Genomic DNA, 10,983 nt, shown 5'->3' on the forward strand with positions numbered 1-10,983 from the left:
TATTAATGCCAAAGTACATCCTTTTGTAATTTAAATTTCAGAATATGTATAATATTGATGATTACAACACATTTCTACGTTTTTAGGGTGTAATAGTGAATAAATACTGCATATTGGCAATGTTGAATCGATATTTGTGGATCGATTGAGTGCGCTGTTTTTGGGGAGGAGTCAACAAAGACGTTCTTTAACCTCGTTCGTTAATTTTCGCGTTGCGAAGCTCTTTGGGAAACACTCGCAGAACTGGCTCGTTCTTTACTCACGTCATTCGTTAGTTCGTTCGTTATTCGCTAAGATTGATCGTTTTCGGGAAACCCACCCCTGGTCAGTAGATGGCATTAGCTAACATGCTAACAGGCTCTTCCAGTGATACTCAGAGACTTAGGCTTTGCGGAAGCCTTTTTACAGAAGGGGACACTCTTCTAAAAACTACAAAACACATACTGTAAACACAGCTCCTAAATTTATTTAAAGCTTCGGTTCACAGTGTTTAAGACTTTCAAACTACGTGTCGAATCCAGAAAGATGTGAAAACTAAGTTATGTTGTTAAAGCTTGAATTTAATTGGATAAATGTTATTGTGTTCCTTTTGTATCTGGCCTGTACTGGATCTGAACTGGCCGAGGATCTCTGGTTTGAGTTGTGTGTTTGTCGTGAATGTTGTGCTTTTATGGTGATGGGAATGACATGAACTGAGCTGTGTTTGAGGGGAATGTTTGATGTGAATTTTGGTGTGTGTGTATTAATTTGAGATGTGACTGGTACAGTTTGAAGCTCAGGGAATATAACGCACATGGAGAAATTCCTGGAAGCAGTGTGTGAAAAACACATTTTCTTTTGTATTTGCGAGTTCGAAGCACTTTAAAATATTGATTCAACCCAGGAAGCTGCTGAGGGGATCCTACCTTGCTGGATCTGCTGTCTTGTTGTTGTTCTTTGGGTTTGTAATCATGACCTTAAGGGGTATTCTGGCTTAAACTACAGGGTGAATCAAAAGTCACAGGACACCCCATTTATTTTAGAAATGAAATATGGGGGTATTCAAGATGGCAGCCATGTTCTAGATGAGCCCCATCACCCATCACTTGCTGGGTATTGAGATATATCATTTTCGCTTTCCTATCATTTCTGAAATAAAAGGGTGTCCTGTGGGTTTTGAGACATATTGTACACTCTAAAAAAAGTTGAATCAATTAAGCCTCTAAATTACTTTAAGTTCCTTGAAGGTTTATCGGCACTTGGCTTGGCTGCACTCAATTTCCCAGCTTAAGAAGTAGTTTCATGAGTGGGCTCACTGCGGACCTCTACCTCACTCTGTCTCCCACCTCGTTATTTCACATGAGCACAGTGTGCAGTATTAAGAGCTCCCTCATTTGTTGCAAATGGATATTACAGTTTCAGTTTGCTGTATTGTTTGTGAAAACTTGCATTGTGATAATGATAAAAGTATGATTAATCATACAGTAAGCTTAGCTGCTGCATTAGACATGCTTTAACATAATGTTGCTACAGAAGGTTCATTATGAGACGCCAAAGAAAAACTGTTCTTGGTTCCAGAAAGAACCTTTAGTCTAGTTCTGACTAAGGGTGTTTTTTACACCAGCACTATTTGTTCCGGTTAAAACAGATTCTGGTTCATTTGTACTCTCGGAGTGGTTTGATTGAGCAAGTGTGAAAAGAGTAATCGCATTGGGGTGCGGATCAAAACAACCGGAACGAGACCATCTCCACTACCAAATAAACTAACTCTGGAGCGGTTCAGATGTGGTGAGAGCGTGATCCGGTCTCCATCTGACCCAACTATCAAATATGCTCCTTTTATTAAGCTGAACTGCTGATAAGGCGCAGTTTAATCTAATATATGAGCCAGATAACGCTAATTAGTTACCATAATTATGAAAAAACGCTGTCTCTGTTCCATGCACGTGGTCTGTGCTGCATTCACTACTAGCAGCCGTGCAACTTCGTTTACTGCTTATTGAAAACACTGTTTGAATGCGCAGTGTTTCAGCATTTTGTATTAAAGCAGCTTCACACTGCACAGATATACGCACTGAAAAACAGAATCTTCTCACTATATCTACTTTCTTGCTCACATGCCAGACAGCTCTGAACAATCAGAGGAGACAATGTGCTCGCGTAATTTATTGCTGCGTATTTTGGTGCGTTTAGGTTTGTGCTTGTGTGTAAACCAAACAGGGGAAGAAAACGCTCCAAGTAGACCAACTCAACTGATCATAGAAACCAACTACAGGTGTGAAAATGGCCTAAGCCAATAATAATATGACGATTTGGGTGGAGATGAGAGATAATGAGAGGGAAGTGAACTCAGAGAGAACTTTGGGCTGAAGTTCTGGTGGTTTCTGCTGGTTTTAGAAAGTCAAGTGGAGTCGGGAATGATATAGAAGAGGGTTAAAGATAGCAGATGTGGTGGACAATTGCGAAGACATATCTTGAACAAGTGAAAAAGGAAAAGATTGTATTTATAGGATATTAGATGGATAGACAGGCCCTGAGGCCCTCCTCCCTCCATTTTGTTACATTTGTAAAAAAAAAAAAGTGTAAAAAGCATTTAAATAGTTAAAGAACCTTTATACTGTTTAAACATTTAAACAGTTCTTCACATATTTTCTGTACAAACAGGGTTCTTTATGGAATCAAAATGGTCTTTCTACTGCATCCAAACACCATTATCAAGGAATGGCTGAGGTTAGTGATAATGGTATCATTAATAAATATTTATACTATAGTTTTAATACATTCTCCTTCAAGATATTTCATCAGATTGGGGTTTTATAGTGTTTCTACACCTGTAAGTCTTACTAAGGTTGAACTAAGGTTGATGTGTTTGTTACATTGTATACATCTGTTTAATTTTGGTTTCAGGCTGCAGTTCCCCTATGCTCTACATTGAGGTTTTGAAATGTGCATCAAACATTGGCATATTGTCAAGTCGGTGGGTTACCTTTCTATGCTGAATCCTAAATAAGGGTTAATCTACAGTTACAGCAGATATAGTTCTTGATACAGTTTTTTTCTTATCCTATTGTTTAATTGTTTATGAAAGCCTGCCTCAGCTTCATGTCATTTGTCTAAAAATCCAAACTATTGAAAAAAAAAAAATCTCTTTTGGTCAGATCCAGTTTTTTTCCTTTGAGATCTTTCACACCTGCTATGCTGGTGTCAAATCTTGCTATAGGTTCTTCTAGGGTTCACAGCTGGCAGAGAGTGGGCGTGGGTTCTAGAGATATAATGACAAGTATGTTTTAGTCTTTGGTCGGATTGCCCCTTTTACTGCAAATAGATGTTTTGATGATCTGTATTACTGTCAGTGTGTGTATCTTCATAGAGGATATTAAATATGAAGATATGTCTTTGTCTGTTTGTTTGTTGTAGAGCTGTATCATGTCTCTCCTCGTTTTACCTGTTGAGTTAGAGGCTGAAACTCAGGCTGCTTGTTTTATAAGATGTAAGTTTGCATATGAGTGCTATAAACCAGCAAATCCTGTAATTATTACACTCACACACACTTATACACACACATAAACACACAGCATGTGATATGAAGACTCTTCCTGTGTTCTGGATCTTTTCTCTCGTTATATTCGGACTCCTGACTCTCTGTCTTCCTGCTCGAGACCTCAGCATGATGGAACCCCTACTCAGACGGACCCACCCAGATCAGACTGGACCGGAACAGAAGGAACTTTTACTTGAACGCTCAGAACTCCTGAAATGCACTTTATTTCCTTCTGTCCTCCTTCTGATGTAAAACACAAAATAAATATTTATACTGTACACTGTTCTGCATTGTTCTGTAGTTCTGACCCTATGGATTGACTATATTTTCCTTTCATAGGCTCAGTTTCCTGGACAGGGTTTAAGCCAAGCTATAGACAATATATGTTCATTTCAAAGAAGAATGTCCATTCAAAATACCAAGTATATTTACAAGTCCCTGTCTAGAAAACGGCCCCTATAAGGAGATTCTTTAAGCATGCCTAATCTATAAATATGGTTTTGTAATGAGCTAATCTCAGAGATGTACACAGATCACTGCAGCAAAACCAGCTCTGGCCAAAAAAGCTCAGGCCAACAACACCCCCATGCGGTCAAAGTGTGTTACTGCACCTGCAACCTGTTTATGCAACACTGTCCCTGACGTCACTGTGCCTGCACCAGAACACACAAACACACACTCACAACTAAAGCAGTACCCCACTCTAAACAGAGACACAACGGTATAAAGGAAATAATTAAAAACGTCATCATTAAAAATAAACACTCTTCCTATAGAAATCCTGTAAATAACATGTATATTACTTTCTAAATATGTATTTGTTTGTTTGTGTGTTTGATTGTTTGGCACTGTTAACATCAGCCCTGTTACTTTTCATATAAGCATCACATCTATTACCATCAGACATGTTACTGTTTCCATAAACATCAGCTCTGTTACTTTTAATATAACCATCACATTTATTACCATCAGCCCTGTTACTGTTACTATAACATCACAACTTTTACCACCAGCCCTGTAACTGTTACTATAACCATCAGCTCTTTCATCATCAGCCCTGTTACTGTTACTATAACCATCACATGTTTTACATAAGCCCTGTTACTGTTACTATAACCATCACATCTTTTACTATCAGCCCTGTTATTGATACAATCACCATCAGCTCTGTTACAGTCAGCTCTGGTATTGTTTCTGTAAGTGCTGCTAGCGCTCGGTTACAGTCAGCCTTGTTACCCCCCCTCTCTTACACACACACACACACACACACACACACAGTGAAGTGAAAAGGGATGCTGTTTTCTCTTTTAACCAGTAGATGACTCTACTGACTAACATTCCCGAGTGGCACACGCGCACACACACCCACACACACCCACACACACACCATTAACTTGCGCTCTGTTATGTGAATATCACTAAATTATAAAATTCAGTGTAATACTGCACAACAGCAACACTATCAAAACCAACAACCCCAACAATACCACCAATACTAACAAAAACACTAGCAACACCAACCACCGCCACCAACCATAAACACCAGTAACATCAACCACCACCACCAAACACTGCCATCAACAACCATAAACACCAGCAACACCAACCACTGCCACCAACAACCATAAACACCAACAACATCAACCACCACCACCACTAAACACTGCCATCAACAACCATAATTACTACCAACACCAACCACCAACACCATAACCACCACCACCAACATCAACCACCACCACCAAACACTGCCATCAACAACCATAAACACCAGCAACACCAACCACCGCCACCAACAACCATAAACACCATCAACATCAACCACCACCACCAAACACTGCCATCAACAACCATAAACACCAGCAACACCAACCACCGACACCAACAACATCAACCACCACCACCACCAAACACTAACAACAACAACCATAAAAACTGCCAACACCAACCACCAACACCAACCACCACCAAACACTGCAATCAACAACCATAAACACTACCAACACCAACCATTGCCACGAAAACCCATAAACACCACTAACCACCAAACACTGCCATCAACAACCATAAACACCACCAACAACCATAAACACTACCAACACCTACCATTGCCACCAACACCAACAACCATAAACACCACCAACACCAACCACCAATACCAAACATTGCCATCAAGAACCATAAACACCACCAACAACCACAAAAACAAAAACACCAACCACCACCAACATCAACCACCACCACCAAACACTGTAATCAACAACCACAAACACTACCAACACCAACCATTGCCACTAACAACCATAAACACCACCAACACCAATCACCACCACCAAACACTGCCACCAACAACCATAACCACCGCCACCAATAACCATAAACACCACCAAGACCACAAATACTACCAACAAAACCATCAAAAAACAGAAACAGTCACAACAGCAACACCACCACCAACAAACTCCGCAAATAACACAAAAATTAGCAACAGCAACATCACAGACATCAGCATTCTTAACAAACAAAAACACCACAGAGACCACAAACACCACCATTACCACCAATACCAACAAAAATACACCAACACCCCCACAAACCACTAGAACCACCAACAGAAACACCACAAATAATATCAAGACCACCACCACTAACACTACCACCAACAATACCACCTATACCATCAAAAACACCACCATTAACGCAAACACCACCAACATCACCAACTAAATCCAGACCACCACCACCAACAACATGATCAATGCCAACAAAAACGCCAACAACAACGACACCAACAGCAACAACACCACCATAAACACAAGCACCACCAACAACACCACCAACAGCAAAAAAACAAAAACCACCACAAACAGAATCATCAGCCCCAATAACAGCAGTAGCTGGGAGCAGGGTGGTGCAGTGGATCTGCTGACTGAACAGGCTGAGTGTTATCTGATCTGTGGAGGTATCCCCCCACTGCCGGCCCTCCAGGCTGAAACCCCCTTGTTAAGAGCAGTGTCTGCCCCCGTGTTATAATTTAATCACTTAGACTAATCAGGTTAAAATCATCCTCTAGTTCCCACCATAATGAGCCCCCATCCCTCCACCCCCCTGTAATTCATACCGCTACCCTTCACTTCTCTCAGCTCTTCTTCAATTTAAACTATAATACATACTGATTAAAACACTCAAACGTGCGCACACACACACACACATTTTAATTGTATTAAAACATTTTTGATATGTTTATTGGCTGATATCTAATATACCGTATTGCACTGTGAGGTCAGGCTGTATTATATATATATATATATATATATATATATATATATTACTAAAACAGATTCATCGGAGATTAGATGTTATATACAAAATCAATAACAGCAGAGTATTATAGTAGGTTTTGAATTAAGATTTTGAAGTCAAGCGCAGGAAAGGTCAAATCAGTATCACTATTATTTTATAAATTACTGATTCTTGCCACTCTGTATTAAATCACTTGTTATAATATTTGTAATTTAAACTATATTAATTTAGTAATGTAACATTTTTTGATAATTTAGCTTTTAATTAATTTTATTTTGTAATCATGACAGATCTATGTAAATATGTTTAAATTATGTATTACTACTTTTTTAAAGCTTGAAAATGTTATTTTAAGGTTTTGTAGTAAAGATAGTGGTTCTATAGAGAAACGGGACAACCGACAGAAACACATCAGTTTAATTTAATAATTGGCTAAATTTGAAAATAGAAAATTAGATACATAACTTCATTATTTATTTTTTTCTATTCTTATTTTTTTTCTCAAAATTTTACAAAAAATAAAAACAGTATAATTCAACCTACTTTTGTTACAAATCAGAAACAAAATAAAAACAGACAGTTAGGAAATTAGGTAAGATTCCTTCTTTTATTTAGGATAAAAAAAAAACACACATTTCTTCTATACTACACTAAATGGAAAAAAATATAAAGAGGTAACAGTTTTGACCAGAACAATGGGACGGGCAAAACATATATTTTTAATAATTCCAGACATATTCTACAGAAAATAAATATTCTATGCAGAGATTTTATAACATAAACGGAATTATTTAATATAAATCCCAGGTTAAATGTATGAATCAGGAGGCCTAGACATTTAGTAATTTGTGCATTTTCAAAACTCTTGTCGTGGAGTCGTGTAGCTGAGTCGTGTGAGCAGACATAACTGAGACATACTATAGCGATTTTTTAATGCTTAGAAATGGCCATAAAAATAGATAATCTTCGTTGGAGGGGGTAATGTAGCCCTAACACTTCCCCCTACCTCCTCCAGCCTAACAAGAACGGAAGGAAAACCTTACCCCAGCAGTAAATGTGCAAATAAATTCAGTCAGCATGATAAAATTAACACATCTGGAACTGAACACCTCCACCTGCTGGCTGTGGACGTCCAGGAGAAATCTAAGACCGAGCTTTGTTCTTCAGTCTAGCTTTAAAGATATAAATTACTTTACTCAGAACCTCCAGTGTTGCACAATAATTCAGTCAATGTAATTAGTCACTGTACTTAAGCATTTTTGTGTGTCTATACCTAGTAGATTTTTATTTTATTTTTTAATTTTGAGTGACTTTTTCTTCACTACATTTCCAACTTAAATACTTATTCTTTACTCTACTACATTATGTACAGTATAAAAGAGAAAAAATCATTCGTTTTTTACTTATATTTGCATAAAAATGTAACATACACAGCAAAAACACTGGTGTTAAATATTAAGAGTTACCTACTTCAGAGTTGTATAGAGTTGATTTCAGTACATGTTCTCTGCACTGGCAGTGTTAAAATCATACTGAAGTGTATGTTGATGGTTAGTGTTGTAAGTAAATCACTTTCTCTCAGAGTTTAATTAGTTTAAGCCCCTCCTCCCAGAGGGAAGCCATTTTATTGAGAGGTTTAAAGGCCAATAAGGTAATAAAATCAATGTAAATAATTTCTCAGAATATTCTGTTGTTAATATATATTTTAGCAAGTGTACAGTAGCAAAACAAGAACTAGACATAACTAGCTTTAGATAGCTTAGCATTTCTGTCAGTTGCCATTAAGCTGGCTTTTTAAGTATTGTGGTAAACATTTTTTTATAATTGTTTTTAATTTAATAACAAATGTAGCTGTGAGACTAAAACTGGTTTGTCAAATTTTCCATTCCACCTTAAATGTAATTTGGCTAACTACTTAGCTAGCTAGTTTGCTTAACTTTTCTGTCAGGTGCCATTTTAAAGTATGTTACTTTATAATACATTAAGCTGGCTTTTTAAGTTAACTAACTAGCAATATTGAGGTAAACCACTTCATTTTTATAACTGTTCTTAATTCATTAACAAATAATATGGAGACGTGACACTAAAACTGGTTTGTCTAATTTCCCATTCCACCTTAAATGTAGTTTGGCTAGCTCGCTAGCTAGCTACTTAGCTTAGCTTTTCTGTCAGGTGCCATTTTAAAGTATATGAATTTATTACACATTAAGCTGTTTTTTTTTTAAGTTAACTAACTAGCAGTATTGGGGTAAACCACTTTATGTTTATAATTGTTCTTAATTCATTAACAAATAAAATGTAGCTGTGAGAATAAAACTGGTTTGTCAGATTTCCTAGTCCATATTAAATGTAACTTGGCTAGCTAACTAGCTAGCTGTTGACTGTGTTAATTAGCTTAGCTTTTCTGTCAGACGCCATTTTAAAGTATATCAAATTATAATACATTAAGCTGTCTTTTTAAGTTAACTAGAAATATTGTCTTAAACCACTCTTTTAAATTTTGTTTTTAATTTAACTCTAGAGAAGATAGAACCAACACTGAGGCAGTGTAAAAACTCTGATCGGAGTTTATCTTTTAAGACTATGAGAGTTAATAGATCAACACTGAAATTGATTACATTTTTAACACTGTTGACTGTGCTGAATTAACTCTAGCCCAGTAATAATTATTTAAACACTTGAGAAGATAAAATTAAAACTTACAGATTTGATATAACACTGGTGTTTTTGCTAAGTATTAAAATTAAAAAAGCATGAAGCAGCCGACCAATCAGGGAACAGTGTCCAATCAGTTTTTAACTACAGTAGCTCCCAGTACAGTTCAGGTCAGTACAGCAGTGTTAAACTGGGAGGGTCTATTCTGCATAAATGATAGATTATATGGAATATATAGATGCAATAACAGTAAAACAGTAAAATTTTAATAGACATATTTTTTTCATAATTTAGCTATTTATTTAATTTTGTGTTTAAATTATTTATTTCTATTGTTTTTAAGTGTAAAATGTTATTTTTATGTTTTTTTAGTAAAGATAGTGGTTCTATACAGTACAGCAGTGTCTATTCTGCACAAATGATGATGTAGAATATATAGAAGCAGTAACAGTAAAATTTGTTAGTAAACCTCATTAGAGTTTTACAAATTTGTTATACAAGTTTAACAATTATTTTTATACTAAAATATTATTAATTTTTATTATGTTATTCATAAGACTTTTTTGACCCTCTAGTGTTTTGTGTTTATGAATTATTGATAAAATTCTATTTTAAAAAAGTCTTTCCCATAATATGAGCAGTCATACAAAAATCTTATGTGTTGTCATAAAAATGATAATAAAACATATATCTATCTATCTATAAACTCTTTTTCTGCTGAGAGAAATCATTGATCAAACAAGATTAGGGGCCAAAAAACTCTGATTTACAGTTTTATTATTATCTGACACTGTGAGGGAATCAAGTCGAGGAAATAAGAATAATTTAATTTGTTTGAAATTATTAATATTAATTAATATGATTTTTTAAATATTATTTTGATTTATTTCTAATATAACTGGATTAACAGTGTTGATGGCACTGAATGCGGCCTGCTGAAGACTGGTGTGAAAATGCGAGAAGTTTACTGGAGAGTTTGACCTGGATAAAAGCTGATACAGCTCTCTCTCTATCGCTCTCTCTCTCTCTCTTTCTCTCTCTCTCTATCGCTCTCTTTCGCTCTCTCTCTCTCTCTCTCTCTCTCTCTCTCTCTCTCACACACGCACACTTCTCTTGTCTTTCTCATTTTGTCTTCTCTCTCTTATTGATGAACTGTGTAAAGGAATGTTCGTACATTTAATTGTCAAATTTGTACTGAAAAAAAAAGTTCAAAAATAAGAGCAATAGCAATAAAAAAGAAAAATCACATTAAATATATGTTTTATAATTTTGTTCATGAATTATTTTACATTATATGTAAAATGCAGTTCAGGTAATGAATGTAAATTTAAGGATTTTATAAATATAAGGCTTTTTTAACTTGTTTACAGTCAGGACATCAACATCACATCTATCTGAATAATTTCTAAAATAGTGAAACTAAATATGCTCAGTAATGTTTACTCTCAGATCAGAGTCATTAGTAACACTAATCAGATGTTTCTAAATTGAATTTTTTAAAGTCT

The sequence above is a fragment of the Astyanax mexicanus genome, chromosome 3 (assembly GCF_023375975.1).
Source record: "Astyanax mexicanus isolate ESR-SI-001 chromosome 3, AstMex3_surface, whole genome shotgun sequence".
NCBI classification, from domain to species: Eukaryota; Metazoa; Chordata; class Actinopteri; order Characiformes; family Acestrorhamphidae; genus Astyanax; species Astyanax mexicanus.